Genomic DNA, 21234 nt, shown 5'->3' on the forward strand with positions numbered 1-21234 from the left:
TGTCTGAGGCACATTAAGAAAACATTTATGTGCTGCTCACCTTGAATGCAAAGGCGCGCACAGCTTCTTCCACACAGCACAGGCAGGACCTTTCATTTTCAAGTTTACCAAGAATAAAATAAAATTAGAGCTTGTCACCTTTAAGGGGAAAGAAAACAGACTCAAATCATGCAGACACCTCAATGGCTCAGTCTTCAATAGAGAGTTTTTTAGGAACAGCAGTGAGGAAGTTTTCACATCCAATGCCAGTCACTTATAATTGCTGTCGGGACCTGAAACTTTCTTTCACCTGACGCTGGAGGCATGAAGTCCCCAGACTATGCTCACAGACATCACAGCTCGTGGTCCTTAAGCTGCGGTGAACCTTAAGCTGCATCTTCATTCTCTCCTCCCGATATGCAGTGCACAGTCTCATCTACTCAGATTCCATCATCTAAGAATTGTGGACACTTCAGAAAGTAATTGGGGCTGAAGCTTACTTTACCTATGAAGGGAAGATTTCCAAGATATTATTATTGTAAACCAAACTGCAGCAAAAAGGAATAAATTCCACCACACAGGCAACATCGAGAAAGCCTTGAGCTTCCCTCAGGTTGCCTCAACTTTAGACAGGTAGAAACTGCCTAACAACTGCCCCCTGACACCACCATCCCTTTCCCTAAAGCATGTATTTTAGAAAAACTGGAATTACAAATTCTTTCCCTGCCCCTTTGAGAAATAAACCTTCTACAACCCAGGAATGTCTTTCTCAAGGACTTGGAAGTTATCCCTTTGAAATGCAATTGTCTAGAAAAACAGCACCCTTATCTCCCAGCCTCTGTGCAAGAGTAGGAGCCTAACTTCCATAAGTAACAATTAAACCAGTAGTCTAGTCACATTGACCAATGTGCCCCCAATATTCTCCAGCACTGAAAAATCTTCCTGCCTTTTGTTTGAACAGAATTAAACTCATCTCAATGAACCAGTGCAAGTTTTCTTTTACAAACAATATTTCATGATCCTATCATCCACTATACCCTTCTTACTCTTAGAACTCAGTTTTAGTAAGGTTGTGATATTCTCAGCTAAAAGATTACATGCTCGAGCCTTCCCAGCACCTGAGTGTGTCCATGCCTGTCCCAGCAGCCATCTGGACTAGACGCCCTATACTAAGGATGGCCCAGGAGTGAGAATGACTGACAGCCTTGTGGAACTGCCATTAATTAAAGCTTCAATTGCTTAACCCCTACTTCCTTCACATGAGAGAGAAATACACTTCGCTTCAGACACTGTGATTTGGGGCAGGGGGAGGAGGAGCTTAAATTGCATGAAGGAAACTCTTCAAGCTTCCTCCAAAATCTCAAAAGCGTCTATTTCCCCTATATCTCAGGACTTGAAGGGATATTTTAAAAAATCTAATCCTCACCCTCTATTTTACAGATGAGAAAACTGAGGAGATCCAAAAATCTCAATCAGCTTGACCAAAATCCTTTATATAGGCCTAGAGAGAAAATGTAAAGCCTTATTTCTTTCCAGTGTCCAGCCTGCTGCCTTACATCAAGCAGAGGTTTCATATATGTTTAGTGAGTAAAAGAGCATGTAAACAAATAACTACATTCAGTGTGATAACTATTATAACAGACAAATAAATGAACTGATGCAGGAATACTGAAATGCATACCACTACCCACTCTACTTGCTAGCCACTGTTTATGCCACCTTTAAAGTTTACTCATGTTTGGAAATATACTTGCTTTTAATCTCTTAAATCAAACTTTCCACTAATAAGAACTGGCCTTTGTATTAGTGATTTCTATATTGATCTCAGCAGGTACCATGTTCAACACACAGAGTCTGGCTAAAATATTCCACAGACCCAGTTCTCTTTCTATATGAACATCACTCTCTGCGTACCAGACACCCTTCCTCCTGGGGATCTGTCATTCAAGGTCTGTGCAAATTTAGGGCAGGGAAATGAAAATATGAAATCTCTCAGTTGGATTCGTTCTGCTGTTGCATGTAAATCCACACCAAACATGCCAAACCAAAGTGGAAGTTCTTTCCTGGATTTATAATCTTATTGCTAACTGCATCTTAAAATCTAAAAACACTTAAAGTCAAAAACAGATGCAAACTTTCTACTAAAGCACACATCATATTAAACGAGAAGCCTGGATGTCTGTTTGTTTGCTTCCAGAAGTGTTAATACACAGATGATGCTACGTATCTGGAGCATCCTCCAGTCACTGCTACTTTGCTTTCGTGGAGCTGTTTCCTCATCTCTAATCCTGGTATCTGACCAGACAGAACTTCAGGTCCTATCGGCTCTGACAGTCTATAATATTATGATTGGTTTAACTTCTACACTGTGTAATATGAGCCGTGCTTCCTTCTCCTCTCCCACATGCCACACAGAGAAGTAACTTCTGCTCCACTTCCAAAGGGAACAGGACAAACACATGGGTTCTCTCTCTCCATTCCCTCACTCACTCACTTGTTTACTCCTACCAGTGGGAGGCAGAGTGATTTCCCTGATGGGTGAGTCAAGGAGCACCTGAAATCCACAGGGGAAAATTAGGGCACCAAAAATTGCACAAGTCATGTCTCTTGCTATCTTGCTCTCTTGGTTCTAATGCCCCCGTGCTGGGCACTCTGCCCCACTGTCTCCTGCCCCAGACAATACTTTTCCTCCACAAGGAGCTCCAATATTCTCTAGCCTCTCTGCTAGGGACTGATGGACAAGTTTCAACTAGGGTATGAGATGAAGCCAGGCTACCATTAATCCAACTCAGCTTTCCTTGTATAAAGTTGACACTGTATTTTAATCCATATCTGACAACTGTTGTCCACTATCAGTTATTGAGAACACAACATGTAATAATTATTCCAGAAAAAAAACCCAAGCTGATTATCCTCTGCACATTCCAGGAAGTCAGAACGTGGCCCGTTGTAGAGACAGGGGATGTGACTATAACCCTGGAGAACTACAAATGGGCCTCCACATCTGGGCAATATGTGGAATAGGGAAGAAATTTATATGTGAAAAGTCAGGGGAAGGCAAAGAGGAACTACTCTGAATGTGGTCCATGGTGGATGATACTTGTATCAGTTTCCCTTAGCCCAAGGGAATGTACACCCAATATTTGACAAAACAGCAAACTTTCAGAGGAAGATTCATAAGCAACTTGGATCATCAGGGAATCTGTAAGGAGTCAAACCATTTGATTCCCAAAATGACACAGACATAGAGTTTGTAACAGTCAGAGAGGAGGTTCTTTCTCTTCTCCCACTCAGCAGTGAGGGGAGCAGCTCGTGTCTGGAAGCAAGGACAAGAAGGGCAGCCACAGTTAAGAGGACAGAGCAAGCATGGAGTGAAGAAGGCAGGAGAATGGATTCTGCCCATAGCCATGGCTCAGACAAAACTGGATGCTACTGAGGAGCCCCAGAAGAGACACCAGGAACAAGGTCCCAGAATGCCAGGACCTGGTGACCAAAGTTCCAGTAACTTTTCACAGCTCACTGTGGAATGCCAGAGGGTCATTTGCCATGACATATGCACTAAGAAAGCTTTCCCAGTGGCTCAGTCGTAAAGAACCCGCCTGCCAATGCAGGAAACCCTGGTTCAATCCTTGGGTCAGGAAGATCCCCGGAGAAGGAAATGGCAAACCTCTCCAGTATTCTTGCCTGGAAAAATCCCATGGATAGAGGAGCCGAATCATATAAGGAATTGTCTAGTAGGTGTGTCAAAAAAGTGAAAAATAAGCAGGTGAAATTAATTTAATAATATGTTATAGTAACCCAATATAAGGGATTTGATCTAGGTCATACCTGAATGGTCTAGTGGTTTTCCCTACTTTCTTCAATTTAAGTCTGAATTTGGCAATAAGCAGTTCATGATCTGAGCCACAGTCTGCTCCTGGTCTTGTTTTTGCTGACTGTATAGAGCTTCTCCATCTTTGGCTGCAAAGAATATAATCAATCTGATTTCAGTGTTGACCATCTTGTGATGTCCACGTGTAGAGTCTTCTCTTGTGTTGTTGGAATAGGGTGTTTGCTATTACCAGTGCGTTCTCGTGGCAAAACTCTATTAGCCTTTGCCCTGCTTCATTCTGTACTCCAAGGCCAAACTTGCCTGTTACGCCAGGTGTTTCTTGACTTCCTACTTTTGCATTCCAGTCCCCTATAATGAAAAGGACATCTTTTTTGGGTGTTAGTTCTAGAAGGTCTTGTAGGTCTTCATAGAACCGTTCAACTTCAGCTTCTTTGGCGTTACTGGTCGGGGCATAGACTTGGATTACCGTGATATTGAATGGTTTGCCTTGGAAACGAACAGAGATCATTCTATCGTTTTTGAGATTGCATCCAAGTACTGCATTTTGGACTCTTTTGTTGACCATGATGGCTACTCCATTTCTTCTAAGGGATTCTTGCCCACAGTAGTAGATATAATGGTCATCTGAGTTAAATTCACCCATTCCAGTCCATCTTAGTTCGCTGATTCCTAGAATGTCAACGTTCACTCTTGCCATCTCCTGTTTGACCACTTCCAGTTTGCCTTGATTCATGGACCTAACATTCCAGGTTCCTATGCAATATTGCTCTTTACAGCATTGGACCTTGCTTCCATCACCAGTCACATCCACAACTGGGTGTTGTTTTTGCTCCATCTCTTCATTCTTTCTGGAGTTATTTCTCCACTGTTCTCCAGTAGCATATTGGGCACCTACTGACCTGGGGAGTTCATCTTTCAGTGTCCTATCCTTTTGCCTTTTCATACTGTTCATGGGGTTCTCAAGGCAAGAATACTGAAGTGGTTTGCCATGCCCTTCTCCAGTGGATCACAATCTGTCAGACCTCTCCACCATGACCCTTCCATCTTGGGTGGCCCCACATGGCATGGCTTAGTTTCATTGAGGTCATTCAGGTATGACCTAGATCATTGAGGTCATGACCTAGTTTCATTGAGGTCATTCAGGTATGACCTAGTTTCACTGAGGTCATTCAGGTATGACCTAGTTTCATTGAGGTCATTCAGGTATGACCTAGATCAAATCCCTTATGAGTATACAGTGGAAGTGACAAATAGATTTAAGGGACTAGACCTGATAGATAGAGTGCCTGATGAACTACGGACAGAGGTTCGTGACATTGTACAGGAGACAGGGATCAAGAAAATCCCCATGGAAAGAACTGCAAAATAGCAAAATGGCTGTCTGAGGAGGCCTTACAGATAGCTGGGAAGAGAAGAGAAGCGAAAAGCAAAGGAGAATAGGAAAGATATTCTCATCTGAATGCAGAGTTCCAAAGAATAGCAAGGAGAGATAAGAAAGCCTTCCTCAGCGATCAGTGCAAACAAATAGAGGAAAACAACAGATTGGGAAAGACTAGAGACCTCTTCAAGAAAATTAGAGATACCAAAGGAACATTTCATGCAAAGATAGGCTCGATAAAGGACAGAAATGGTATGGACCTAACAGAAGCAGAAGATATTAAGAAGAGGTGTCAAGAAAACACAGAAGAACTGTACAAAAAAGATCTTCACGACCCAGATAATCACGATGGTGTGATCACTCACCTAGAGCCAGACATCCTGGAATGTGAAGTCAAGTGGGCCTTAGAAAGCATCACTACGAACAAAGCTAGTGGAGGTGATGGAATTCCAGTTGAGCTACTTCAAATCCTCAAAGGTGATGCTGTGAAAGTGCTGCACTCGATATGCCAGCAAATTTGGAAAACTCAGCAGTGGCCACAGGACTGGAAAAGGTCAGTTTTCGTTCCAATCCCAAAGAAAGGCAATGCCAAAGAATGCTCAAACTTCTGCACAATTGCACTCATCTCACGTGCTAGCAAAGTAATGCTCAAAATTCTCCAAGCCAGGCTTCAGCAATACGTGAACCGTGAACTTCCAGATGTTCAAGCTGGTTTTAGAAAAGGCAGAGGAACCAGAGATCAAATTGCCAATATCCGCTGGATCATCAAAAAAGCAAGAGAGTTCCAGAAAAACATCTATTTCTGCTTTATTGACTATGCCAAAGCCTTTGACTGTGTGGATCACAATAAACTGTGGAAAATTCTGAAAGAGAGAGGAATACCAGACCATCTGACCTGTCTCTTGAGAAATCTGTATGCAGGTCAGGAAACAACAGTTAGAACTGGTCTTGGAACAACAGACTGGTTCCAAATAGGAAAAGGAGTACGTCAAGGCTGTATATTGTCACCCTGCTTATTTAACTTATATGCAGAGTACATCATGAGAAATGCTGGGCTGGAAGAAACACAAGCTGGAATCAAGATTGCCGGGAGAAATATCAATAACCTCAGATATGCGGATGACACCACCCTTATGGCAGAAAGTGAAGAAGAACTAAAGAGCCTCTTGATGAAGGTGAAGGAGGAGAGTGAAAAAGTTGGCTTAAAGCTCAACATTCAGAAAACTAAGATCATGGCATCTGGTCCCATCACTTCATTGGAAATAGATGGGGAAACAGTGGAAACAGTGTCAGACTTTACGTTTTTGGGCTCCAGAATCACTGCTGATGGTGACTGCAGCCATGAAATTAAAAGACGCTTACTCCTTGGAACGAAGGTTATGGCCAACCTAGATAGCATGTTTAAAAGCAGAGACATTACTTTGCCAACAAAAGTCCGTCTAGTAAAGGCTATGGTTTTTCCAGTGGTCATGTAGGGATGTGAGAGTTGGACGGTGAAGAAAGCTGAGCGCCCCAGAATTGATGCTTTTGAACTGTGGTGTTGGAGAAGACTCTTGAGAGTCCCTTGGACTGCAAGGAGATCCAATCAATCCATCCTAAAAGAGATCAATCCTGGGTGTTCATTGGAAGGTTTGATGTTGAAGCTGAAGCTCCAATACTTTGGCCACCTCATGCGAAGGGTTGACTCATTGGAAAAGATCCTAATGCTGGGTAGGATTGGGGGCGGGAGGAGAAGGGGACGACAGAGGATGAGATGGTTGGATGGCATCACCGACTCGATGAACATGGGTTTGGGTAGACTCTGGGAGTTGGTGATGGACAGAGAGGCCTGGCGTGCTGCAATTCATGGGGTCACAGAGAGTCGGACACGACTGAGCGATTGAACCGAACTGAACCCAATATATCCAAAATATTACTTTCAAAATTTAATCAATATAGAAAATTATTGATTTTTTCATTTTTTTAATATCATCTTTGAAACCTACTATTTAATTTACCCTTAATACATAGTTCAATTCAGACTAGCTACATGTGGCTAGGCTTCCCTGATAGCTCATTTGGTAAAGAATTCACTTGCAATGCAGGAGACCCCATTTCAATTCTTGGATCGGGAAGATCCGCTGGAGAAGGGATAGGCTACCCACTCCAGTATTCTTGGGCTTCCCTGGTGGCTCAGCTGGTAAAGAATCTACCTGTGATGCGGGAGACCTGGGTTCAATTCCTGGGTTGGGAAGATCCCTTGCAGAAGGGAAAGGCTACCCACTCCAGTATTCTGGCCTGGAGAATTCCATGGACTGTACAGTCCACGGGGTCACAAAGAGTTGGACACGAATGAGTAACTTTCACTTCACTTCACTTTCACATGTGGCTAGTGGCCTTGACATTAGACAATACAGTCTTAAATTGTAGCCAACAATCTGGGTACAATGGGAAACATGAATGCAATGTGTGTGAATAAAACATCTCCCAACAGCGGCAGAAATCTAAAATGTTAACTTTGAAATCTAAAAATATCACCACTGAACCAAACTATGGATGATGTTATCTTGCAAATGAGATGATGTTCTTAATCTGCAATCACGGTTTACCCTCATATCGTAGGTTTTATTCTAGGGTCCAAAAAAATGGTCTTTTGTTTCAGACTATCACAAACCTGGCCACTCAAAGCTGCATTTTAAAATTTGCAGTTCTGATATTAATTCATTCAATATTGGCATCTCCTGAGCAAATCTTTGCCTTCCTTTACTGCAGCTCTGGGTTCATGTGAATGCATTGCCCACAAAGTGGCCTCTGCTCTAGAGGGCAAAACATTGAAACTCAATTGTCATCCTCCGTCTCAGTGGGCATCCAACAAAGGCTGATCCCATAAATTGGCAAGGAATATTCATCTTCTCAAACCATGAAATCATTTTCAGATTTATGCTAGTGAAAGATGAGCCAACAATGGAAAGTCGTTGTCATCAAAATTTGCATCAATGGATCCATTTCCCACCCTTCCTTTCACAGACTTCCTCGGCATTTGTGAAACCAGAGACCTAGTTGATGATTTTAAGAAAAATATAGCCGTCTACTCCTATAAAACTGTGCTCTTGAGAGAAAAAGATGAGCTGCCTAATATCAGAAAAGGTAATCTTGTTTGAACTATGTCTTCTATAAGATACATAAGTTAATGCACCCTGAAGGCAACCTCAGCTTTCATGCCAACAAATCATCACACTTTTTTACAAATTTTTCCTACTGATTTTACATTTAAAAAGTGAACAGTTAATAGAGCAAAAGCAAGTATCTTCCTGCAAAAACATATATGGCAAAATAGAACAAATAGTCCTCTTTTCTTTTTTCACTACTGAATCAAATTCTAAGCTACTGCAATTAGCAGACACTGAGTGATCAATACCCAAGACTGATTTGCTTGGGCACTTGTGAAACTAGATTTTGACAGCAAGACTTAGTGCAGTGTGCTAGCGAGAAATCACACAGAGAATTTTGGGGAAAGAGTGAAGGGATGGTTTCATTGCGTGTCAACTGTGCTCATCTTGCAATTTAGTCCTCAAAGCTCAAGATGACTGACCATGCCTGCACACAAGTGACCTGACTTTTTGAAATCCTTCAAGAAACATGTCATCCCTCAACTCACAAAAATCTTAATCATACTCTCATGTGCTGGTGACTGTAATCATTCGGACACATCCAATCTTTAAAGATACATGATAATTGTTTACATGCCTCTTCAACATTAGCCCACTTTACCTTTAAGCCATCAGGCTAACCTCTCCCAATGGTGGGTGTCAGCAAACTCTCTTGTATGAATATTGGCATTGTTTTGAAAAGGATTTTACCAACTAATTTTTAAGCCTCATGGCCTGAAGTTACAGAACCTCTCTTAGTCAAGCCTCCCTAGTAGCAACCCAGAAACTCCCCTTTTATGGAGTTATGATGGATTCAGTTCAGTTCAGTCACTCAGTTATGTCCGACTCTTTGCAACCCCATGAACCACAGCACACTAGGCTTCCCTGTCCAACACCAACTCCCGGAGTCCACCCAAACTCATGTCCATTGAGTCGGTGATGCCATCCAACCATCTCATTCTCTATTGTCCCCTTCTCCTCCTGCCCTCAATCTTTCCCAGCATCAGGGTCTTTTCCAGTGAGTCAGCTCTTCACATCGGGTGGCCAAAGTATTGGAGTTTCAGCTTCAACATCAGACCCTCTGATGAACACCCAGGACTGATCTCCTTTAGGATGGACTGGTTGGATCTCCTTGCAGTCCAAGGGACTCTCAAGAGTCTTCTCCAACACCACAGTTCAAAAGAATCAATTCTTCGGTGCTCAGCTTTCTTTATGGTCCAACTCTCACATCCATACATGACTACTGGAAAAACCATAGCCTTAACTAGACACACCTTTGTTGGCAAAGTAATGTCTCTGCTTTTTAATATGCTGTCTAGGTTGGTCATAACTTTCCTTCCAAGGAGTAAGCGTCTTTTAATTTCATGGCTGCAATCACCATCTGGAGTGATTTTGGAGCCCAAAAAATAAAGTCTGTCACTGTTTTCACTGTTTCCCCATCTATTTGCCATGAGGTGATGGGACCAGATGCCATGATCTTAGTTATGATGGATAAAACTCTATTATTTTATTTCTACTTAAAAAATGGGAAATATTTGAATACTGACCCTCATTAAGTAAACATAAAGAGTGGTATAAGATTCCAGAAAGAATTGCAGTGCAGTTTAAGTGTTGTTTTACATACTTAAACATATAAATGTGTTGGTCACTCAGTCGTGTCCAATTCTTTGCGACCCCCATGGACTGTAGCCTGCCAGTTCATCAGTCCCTGGAATTTTTCAGGCAAGAATACTGGAGTGGGTTAGTCATGCCCTCCTCCAGGGGATCTTCCCAACTCAGGGATAGAACCCAGGACTCCTGCATTGCAGTCAGATTCTTTACCATCTTGGGCCATCAGGGAAGCCCAAATATACAACCGTTGAAAACCAATTTTTTAGTGGCACATCTTTAGGAAGTCTTCAATACATGACTATTCAGGAACTCAATTTTCCTTTATGGAAAGTTTTTACAGTGTCTCTTCTCTGAATCACTGGTAAGAAATTGATAAAATTTGCCTGCCCAATCTCCTTCCCAGTCACCCTCCCCTGACTAGTTGCTCCACTGGCACCATTCCCTCCACACTACCACTACTCAACCACATCTCATACTGAAGAGAAAGGGTGAGATCAAAATGCTGACTACATGACCACTCCAGACCAACTAGAAAAAATCCACTCAGAGCACTTGGGACTTCAGGGAGTAGCACTTGGATATGCCCGATAGTGCCTGCCACTTGAAAAGAGATTTTTTTTGTCCATATCTTTGGTCTTAATTGTGTCTGGAGACCACAAATGTCACACGAAAGAGAATACATAAAAGTCATCTGGGCCACATTCTGTGTCAGATACACACCTGGACCACCCTCCCATCTGGACTCCAGGGCTCTCCTATTCTCCTGGCTTCATACTCAGGTTCTCAACATCAGCATCAAGAGCACCCTGTGGTAGCCAGTTTGAACTCTCTTATATGCTTCTTGTTCAGTCCCTAGGTCATGTCCCTCTTTTGCAACCCCATAGACTGCATCACACCAGGCTTCCCTGTCCTTCTCTGTCCCCTGGAGTTTGCTGAAATACTGCACTCCTAACCTGATACTCTGCTGCACTCTATTCATTCTCACCCACATCCATGCAGGCTAGCCCCCTCTCTCTACCATTCCCCCCAGAAGAGAATGACTGCACATTCTCATCCTGAACTCCTGAATATCAATCACATCACATCTCTTTGGATTCCCCATCACTGTGCTCCATCTGCCTGCTTATGTGGTACCCATCAGTTACTTCAGCTTGAGGTGGACTTCCTACCTAGGTTATGACCTTCAGATCTTATGTTTGGACAAGTAAAGTAAATGCCCACCAGCATTAGCAGCTGAGTCTATCTCCTTCCCCCTCCTTCACCCTCAGCATCCACCCTATTCCTATAAATAGGATATTCCCTTGTCTTATACCTTCTTCCTTCCCCATCCCAAGTCACCTCCCTTTCACTTAGTCTGCCACATTCTTTTCTAGTTATCAGGCCATTCCTGGCTCTCTCTGTGAAAATAGCTGCTCTTAAAATGATGTGGATTTCAGAGAATTGAGCAGTAGTCAAGAAGTTGAACATCTTTTCTTCTCATCCTAAGTTTAGCCATCAATGGAATCTCACCATTTCCTTTAAAGCAGTTTTCTAGAACATCAAACACATACATATTCATCAGCTCCTATCTATATTAGATTATCCATGCTTCTGCCTTCTTCCATTAGTGCAGTTAATCAAGAGCGTTAGAAAGTAGAGCTAACCTTATGAAGTCTGAATTTTGTGGCAAGGTGTATACCGAGCTAGCAGATATTCTTGCTGTATTTGTTGACTTCTCATGAAGGTGCAAAGGAAACAAAAAACTTCAAGTATTTCAAAGGATTTAAAATGGTTTGAGGATATTTTTATTTGCTCAGAAGCCTTCTCTAAAGGGAATTGCACTTTGAGCTGTTATATCACATATACATTTTTATTGCCATTTCTGTTCACTCAGTCATCCAAATACCAAGGTAAAGCATTGAACCGTTGGACACAAGGATGAATTTCAAGGAGATTAGAGAACCAGGAAAGTGCAGAATGGGTTTAATGACTCATGGGTAAAACATTAGTCATTGGTCATAAACCAATATGGAACCAGAGACACTGGGAACGAATTCAGGCTGCAGAGAGCAGGCTCGCTGGGTTCCAATTAACAGGTCAAGCAGCTGACTCAACACTTCCACTGAGTTTACAAAGCAAAAAGCCCAGCTGGTTTACTCTATCTCATCTTCCACTTAACCTTTTACAATCAAGGTCTCTTTTGGCATATAGAACAATATGAAAAAAAAAGTAGTTACTGGGTAAATATGATTCCTAAGAGAGAGAACAATGACCTAAGATACTCAGATACACACACAAGTAAAAGGCTGTAATAGCTGAGCTAGGAATATCCATTTAAAATGAATGCGTTGAAATATAGCTTTCACTGTAAGGAGTGCCCAGTGGTTTCATGGATGACTGGGAACGAGGAATTCAGGCTCTGTTTAATTCTGCTCACAATTCAGACTGTAACTTTAGTCTAGGCAGATCCCTTGTGTTCTCTAATTCCCCATTTTGGACTCATGGGCAGGAATGTGTACCATCCTAGAATCCTTTTCAGGCCTTCCCACATTTCTGAAGGCTTCTCTGACTCCTCCCCTTTCTGTAAATTACTCTCCTCTCTGGACCCCTCTATCCTATAGGTGTCTCCCCATTTGCACTTACCTATCTTTGATGAAGGTGAAAGAGGAGAGTGCAAAAGTTGGCTTAAATCTCAACGTTCAGAAAACTAAGATCATGGCATCTGGTCCCATCACCTCATGGCAAATAGATGGGGAAACAGTGGAAACAGTGTCAGACTTTATTTTGGGGGGCTCCAAAATCACTGCTGATGGTGATAGCAGCCATAAAAGACGCTTACTCCTTGGAAGGAAGGTTATGGCCAACCTAGATAGCATATTTAAAAGCAAAGACATTACTTTGCCAACAAAAGTCCGTCTAGTAAAGGCTATGGTTTTTCCAGTGGTCATGTATGGATGTGAGAGTTGGACGGTGAAGAAAGCTGAGCGCCGAAGAATTGATTCTTTTGAACTGTGGTGTTGGAGAAGACTCGAGACTCCCTTGGACTGCAAGGAGATCCAATCAATCCATCCTAAAAGAGATCAATCCTGGGTGTTCATTGGAAGGTCTGATGTTGAAGCTGAAACTCCAATACTTTGGCCACCTCATGCGAAGGGTTGACTCATTGGAAAAGACCCTAATGCTGGGTAGGATTGGAGGCGGGAGGAGAAGGGGACGACAGAGGATGAGATGGTTGGATGGCATAACCGACTCGATGGACATGGGTTTGGGTAGACTCCGGGAGTTGGTGATGGACAGAGAGGCCTGGCGTGCTGCAATTCATGGGGTCGCAAAGAGTCGGACACGACTGAGCGACTGAACTGAACTGATCTTTATTAGTGGTTTACCAGCTGATTTTAGCCCCCTGTACACTACCTAACTCCTCATATGCTAGCAAGAGGGGTTCATCATTGTTTAGGGCTGATGAATTTTGGGAAGGATCCAACTGGACAAGACATCTCAAGATTAGAAAAAGTATAATGCCAATCAAAAAGTGGGCCAAAGAACTAACAGACATTTCTCCAAAGAAGACATACAGATGGCTAACAAACACATGAAAAGATGCTCAACATCACTCATTATCAGAGAAATGCAAATCAAAACCACAATGAGGTACCATTTCATGCCTGTCAGAACGGCTGCTATCCAAAAGACTACAAGCAATAAATGCTAGAGAGGGTGTGGAGAAAAGGGAACCCTCTTACACTGTTGGTGGGAATGCAAACTAGTACAGCCACTATGGAGAACAGTGTGGAGATGCCTTAAAAAACTGGAAATAGAACTGCCATGTGACCCAGCAATCCCACTGCTGGGCATACACACCGAGGAAACCAGACTTGAAAGAGACACGTGTACCCCAGTGTTCATCGCAGCACTGTTTATAATAGCCAGGACATGGAAGCAGCCTAGATGCCCATCAGCAGATGAATGGATAAGGAAGCTGTGGTACATATACACAATGGAATATTACTCAGCCATTAAAAAGAATACATTCGAATCAGTTCTAATGAGGTGGATGAAACTGGAGCCTATTATACAGAGTGAAGTAAGCCAGAAAGAAAAACATCAATACAGTATACTAACACATTTATATGGTATTTAGTCAATCGGTAAAAATAACCCTATATGCGAGACATCAAAAGAGACACAGATAAATAGAATAGTATTATGGACTCTATGGGAAAGGGCGAGGGTGGGATGATATGGGAGAATGGCATGGAAGGATGCAAATTATCATATGTGAAATGAATCGCCAGTCCAGGTTCAATGCATGATACAGGGTGCTCGGGGCTGGTGCACCGGGATGACTTGGAGGGATGGGATGGGGAGGGAGGTGCAAGGGGGGTTCTGGAAGGGGAAAACATGTACACCCATGGTGGATTCATGTCAATGTATGGCAAAACAAATACAGTATTGTAAAGTTAAAAAATAGAAAATAAACTAATTAAAAAAAAAAAGAAAAAGTATAATGGCTTTGGATTAACTGACCAGCACTGTGGGTCTAAATGTCTTGGGAATTCTGATCCCCAATGTCTATATTCAATGAAACAACCAGCAGGATATGACATACAAAGATCATCAATTTTGAAGTCAGAAAGACTTGGATTCAAACTCAAGTTTGGCCTTAAATCCACTTTAATTCCTCATTCAACGAGGATACATTAAGTATCTGCTATGTTCCAGATAGGGCTGCCCAGATGGCTCAGTGGTAAAGAATCTGCCTGCCAAACAGGAGGTGTGGGTTTGATCCCTGGGCCAGGAGGATCCCCTGGAGGAGAAAATGGCAACCCACTCCAGTATCCTTGCCTGGGAAAGTTCATGGCCAAAGGAGCCTAGTGAGCTATATAGTCCGTGGGGTCGCAAAGAGTCGGACAGACTTAGTAACTAAACAGTAACAGTTCTAGATGCTGGGAGTGCAGCAATTCAAAAAAGATATTAACAAAATAATTAAAGAATAGTGAACCTGGAAGAACCTTTAGGGGTTTTCTACGTGTGACTGGGACACCCCCATGACCATTCGCTGACATGCCATCTCTGGTTGCTTGCATCACAACAGCAGACTGCAGTGGCTATGCCAGAAACTGAAGGGACCGAAACATTCTAAAATATTTACTTTACAGAAATTTTTTTTTCTTTGCAGAAAGGGCTTTTTCTCTAAGGGTTTCTCACATATATTGACTGCTGGCTGTATACCAAAATTTTCTTCTAGGCTTTGGGAATATGGTAGTAATTAATGCCCATCCACTCCCTGTCTTCAGGGAGCTTTCAGTTTTGGAAAGATGGGTGCTAAGTCACTTCAGTCCTGTCTGACTCTTAGAGATCCTATGGACTGCAATTCCTCTGTCCATGGGATTCTCTAGGCAAGAATACTGGAGTGGGTTGCCATGCCCTCCTCCAGGGGATCTTCCCAATCCAGGGATCGAACCTGTGTCTCTTATTTCTCCTGCATTGGCAGGCAGGTTCTTTACAGCTAGTGCCACCTGGGAATCCCCACTTGAAAATTTCCACTTGGAAATTCTTACTTAGAAACTTCCACTTGGAAAGACAGGACAAGTAAGTAGGCCATAAGTATCAAATAAGATAAATAGATCTTTCACTGTTTTATTCCCTGATGTAGCCCAAGAACCTAGTGCCTGGCATATTGAAAATATTTAAGAAATATTTTTTAATAAATTAATTTCCCAATGAAAGGGATGTCTCAACAAAAGTTTAAGGACTTTTTAGGCAACTAGGAAAAGTTTCTGGCAACTAGGAAAAGGGGTGGGGGAGAATGTGTATGCAAAGGCCAAGAGGCTATTGAATATATGTACTATTTTCAATGCAGTAGATCAGTGGACTTATTTAGGGAGAAGACTTTGGGGGATCTTGTTTTTGTTTTTGTTTTTTTGGTCTTGCTGAGAGGCATGCAGGATCTTAGTTCCCTAGCTAGGGATGGAACTCATGCCCCTGCATTGAGAACTCGAGTCTTAACCACTGGACCACCAGGGAAGTCCCAGCAGACCTCCTTAGAAGGAGAGGTGGGAATGAAGGAAGGAAGAGCCAGAACAGTTAGCAAAGGACAGACCTTGCAGTGTCTATTAAGACATGGTGATGAGTTGGGACTTGAACTGAGAGTCACTAAAGGATTCCAAGGTTGAGTGTGATGTGTTTAGATATGCACTTTAAAAACACAGCTGTGGCCACAGTGTGGGAACCTGGTATGAGAAAACCTTCCCCTCGAGAAACAAGTCTAAGTTCAGACCGGCTCGGGTGGGTGGTTGGTTTCAGGTGTTTGGGCATTTATGCCCCTTGAGTTGATGCCAGTGAGACAGCTCAGGAAAAGATAGGTCAACAAAGCAATGGACAGACAACTGGGAACTATGAAACAAGAAGGAAATGTGGTGTTAGAGGAACTGGAGCTTTTAAATAGATATCTCGGAAAATCCAGAGACTCCTGGTCAGCAAGGGGAAAGGAATGCTTATCTTCTCTGTAAACCATTTTCACCTAAAGCTGATTCACAATTCAGTCAGGGCAAAACTCCTCCCATTTGCTTGAAACTCAAACCCAGCATGTGGTTCCTGTTCCTAGATTTTCCTCTTTCCCCATGGTGAGTGGGAGGTGTGCAGCAAGGTCCCAGGTCACTAGGGTGACCACTGGTGACACACATTGTCTTGCTGGACTCATTGCTGCCCAAGGTGGTCCTGGTGTGAACCTGGGACATCTCAAGCTCAAGTCCCAGAGATCATCAGACTCAGGGAGGCTGACTCTGGCTTACTAAGTTCACAAAAGACAAAGCATCAACCAGAAAACCAACTTCTGATTTTACCATGATAAATGTAAGCCTCAGAAAGGTTAGTAGCATCTTCAGACCCATGTGTATTTTTCTCTAGGCAAAAATACTGGAGTGGGTAATCATCCCCTTCTCCAGGGGATCATCCCAACCCAGGGATCGAACCCAGGTCTCCTGCATTCCAGGCAGATTCTTTACCATCTGTGTCACCAGGGAAGCCCCAAGAAAACTCTATGGAGAGCTAAATTATAATCATGTTTCATGAGAAGTATGAGATGCTCAAAAGTAAGTCAGTTCTACACTTTGACTGTGTAGTGACATTGGGTAGACAGGCTGAGATAACATCCCACCAGGCAGATGGTCTTGCCAGTGGGGAAGAAATATTCAAAGTCCCTTAGTTCAGGTTCCTTCTCCCCTGGGTAGTTCCAGGAGGGCAATGCCGCCAACGTCTGCATCTCTGACTTTCCATTTTCTGTTCTTCCCCTGCTGGCAGACTGCAGTTCTGAATGATAAGTTCTCTCTTTAGATATGTTAATACAGTTAATCAGATTACAGTCCAGTCTTGCTGACTTCATTTAAAGTCATTCTCAAAAGTGACTTTCATGTCTTTATCCTAGTCCACTAGGTGCAGTGGGTGCTTTTATTCCCTGGTTTGCAAATTCTTAGGCACACTTTTCTCTTGCTCTCCTGTGCAGACGCAGTTTCTGATGTTCGCTGATCTTTGCTGTCACTGCCACCCCGCTACTCCACCACCACCCCTCCAGCCCCTCATGTATTATGTACTTTTCTTGCTTTTCACTAGAGTGAATTTTTCTGTATTTAAATCCTGGTTTGCTTAAGATACCATTAAAGCATTTCTATCCTTTACTGATTAAATTTTAAGATCTCATGGATAGAAGAGACAGAAATAACACTACAACTTACATGGTGCTCGCTATTTACAGGCACTGGGCTGATCACTTTCTATACATTATTTCATTGGAGCCTCTAAATTTATCCTCTCTTTGTGTATGGGGGAAACTGAGGCTGGAAGAAAAGTGGTTCCCCAAGGGCACTGAGGTACACTGCTGGAATTCAAAACTAAGTCCCCCATCATCAAAGTATGTAAATCACCTCCAGTTCACAAATATTAAAGAATGAACCTGACTACTCTCAGAGAGGAGCCTCGCTTTTCCATATGCATTGCACTTCTCAACTCTGTGGGGAAACCGAGAAAGGGTAAACATTTTGTATTTCGATGGCTGTCAATCTGGCTCCTCTGATGTTGGTTTTGACCAAGTGTTCCCAACCTGAGGTTCTACATCTCTGATACTGGCAGCCCCCTGGTGTGTCCCAGCACTTTGACAGGTGTATCATTGCCTAGGAAAAAGTTGAGAAACATCATTTGATGTTGTTATGGTATAATTTCCCCTCATCATGTTTCCAGGCACTAGTAATCAGACTGAACTAGCTCATCCCAAATTGTTACAAGCTGCATGGTCGGGTGGATTCTAATGTTTCCCAGGTGTGGCTCTGCTGACCTTCAAAATATCTATCTGCTCCACCTACATCCCTAGGGGAAAGAAGAATTTGCACTGATTGGTGAAAGAATGAAGTTTCATTTATCTTAACACAGTGAGTTCCAAACCAGGTTGATCATCAGAATCTCTTCAGAGATTCTTAAACATATAGATTCCTGAACCCACTCTAGGAATCAGTAAAATATAAAAGCCCCAGGGCCAGTCTGGAAAGTCATCCAGGTTTAGGAACCCCAGTGTAGTGGATACACCCGTGGCTGCTAAGATCAGACCTGTGTTTAAGGCCTTGTCTGCTACCACGTAATCTTGGGCAAATTAATCCCCTGAAGCATCAATTTCCTCTTAAGCAGAGAGAGGTTATAAAATACTTATTTCTTAGTATCTAGTGGAGAGGACTGAAAAAGATAACTTAAGTGTAAAACATTCATAAATATTTTCATTTAATATTAACATATCCTAAAAAAAAGACTCAAGAAAAGATAGGCATGCAACCCAATTTATGATTCATTTTTTGGCACTTCATGCATCTCACCACATCACCTTTGAATTCAATAATTCCAAATTGATGACCAATATATCCATAGCTATCCCTTATAAAAGTAAACATAAGCTTAACAGTTATTTTTAAAGAGAAGCCAAGAATCCTGAGAAGCCCTTTTTTTGTCCTTAAGCTGTGAATGTGTCTGTCTTTGGGGAAAGGGTGTTTTGGATTTCTTGCTATCAATCCTTCACTTGATGTGAAACTTCATGAATTCCAGCTGCTAGCCACATAATTTCTCTCCACATTTGGTTTTTGGACTTTTCCCTTGTCTCTAAATCCTTCCCATATGTTAGTCAGGGGGCCCTGGGACTGGGGGGCAGAGGATGGCAGGCTCAAAGCTGCCCTCTGTCCAAGGGCTAACGTGATGCATGCGACCACGTGACAAGCCACAAGCACCCTTATTAGGAGACGCTCTCTGACTTCTGACCAGGCCTTCTGCCCTCCAGGCTGCAGCAGCCACCTGTTCCTTATTTTCCTGAGCTATTCTTCAATTCACCATGTTACAAGAAAAACAAATACACACACAAAAAGTATACTTTTTTCAGCTGAAACCACCCCTAGACTGTCTACATTCTAGCTTTGTTTACAAAGGCTCTGCAGGGTTCTTGACAAGGGAAGAAGGCGGGGAGGGGGTGTGGAAATACCCACTTCATCTTCAATTTAACCTTTTACAATCAAGGTCTCTTTTGGAACAACTAGAAAAATATGAAACAGTGGTTCCCATGGGAAAAATAGAATTCCTAAGAGATAGAACAGTGGCTCAAAATACTCAAATGCACACACAGGTGAAAGGCGGCGATTTTTAAGCTAGGGATATTTGGTGAAAATGAAATGCATTGAATGTAGCTTCTAACATAAGGAGCATCTCATGGTTTCACAGTTGACTTGAAAGCAGGCATCCTGAGGATGTTACATTTTGCTAGTTTAGGCTGTACCTCAGCCCGGGCATGGTGGATCCCTCGTGCACTCTGTCTCTCCATCACGACATACGTGATGAGAAACCAGGCCACCTCAAACTCCTGAGAAAGATGTTTCATTTATCTTATCACTATGAGTTAATTATGCTCTTCTCTGGACCATGTCTCCATCCACTGTAGCCCGCACCACCTCAGAATGACTCGACCATTTCTTCAGCCTCCCCAACTAGGCCGAGCTCTCTTTAAGGTCAAGATTGCACCTTATTCATCCGGATGCTGCACAATCACTAGCCCCTCACAGAGTCTGCCACATCTTGGGTGTTTGTTGATGAGCTTCACCAGTGGCAATGTGTCAAGTATTTTTGAAGTGTTCATCTGAGATTATTTTCCCACAACCTTCACTCTTCCCTTACTCTCTGCCCTAAACTCTTCTCTGCTGCTGCTGCTGCTAAGTCGCTTCAGTTGTGTCTGACTCTGTGCGACCCCATAGACAGCAGCCTACAGTCTGACGGCAGGCAAGAACACTGGAGTGGGTTGTCATTTCCTTCTCCAATGCATGAAAGTGAAAAGTGAAGTAGCTCAGTCGTGTCCGACTCCTGGCGACCCCATGGACTGCAGCCTACCAGGCTCCTCCGTCCATGGGATTTCCAGGCAAGAGTACTGGAGTGGGTTGCCATTACCTTCTCTGAAACTCTTCTCTGAAGAGACTATATTGGAGGGCTTATTTAATTCTGAGCACCAGCTCTTGAAAGGGATGTGGAGTGACTGGAGCATGTCCAGAGCTCAGCAGAGGGTGGGTGGGCAGCAGCAGCATCAGATACCTCTGGCATCCCATTTCTGATTCTCTGGGTCCTATCTGTCCATCATTCCAGCCACGGCCATAGGACCAGATCGACTTCCCCCAGGTGAACCTGTCAGCACTTGCCTCAGAAACAGCCTCCTATCCTTCACCTCCTCCTCAGGGCTTCTCTGCCAAGAGGTGAGGTTCAGGAGATTCTCAGGCAGGAGAGTTAATACCCAACTAGGCAAACCTCTGATCAAATGGGGATGGGAGTCAATAGGTGAATGCTTCCCTGGGACAGACAGCCCTGAGATGCTGCCCATATGGTTCCCTGAGCCCTGCCTTGGAATGAAATACTTGTCTCCCCAAGCAATGGCCAACCTCAAAATGCATCTTTTATTGACTCTCTCTCTTTCCTGCATGACTACCCCATCCCTCACTTCTGCTCCCTAGATCAGACACCCAAGGAAAACAGTTACACCTAAGCTTTGACCACTACTGGAATGAATAGATCAGGATGTTGAAAGTATACAAATGGGGCATAAAGAACGAGGGAAAGGTGGTTTTCTAAAAAGAAAGAACTTGAAAGAAGATAGAACCTGTCATGTGGAAGAGATTTATTCTGTGTTGCTCCAATCAAGTTAAACTAAAACCATAAATAAAAGTTACAATGAGGAAGACTTTGACTCAATGGAGAGTTAGGAAAATGTTGAACAATTAGAGATGGCCTCCCTGCTTGCCTGTGTCCTAGCTGCCAGCTCT

The sequence above is a fragment of the Giraffa tippelskirchi genome, chromosome 4, assembly GCF_054371585.1.
Source record: "Giraffa tippelskirchi isolate mGirTip1 chromosome 4, T2T-mGirTip1v1.2.pri, whole genome shotgun sequence".
Taxonomy (NCBI): domain Eukaryota; kingdom Metazoa; phylum Chordata; class Mammalia; order Artiodactyla; family Giraffidae; genus Giraffa; species Giraffa tippelskirchi.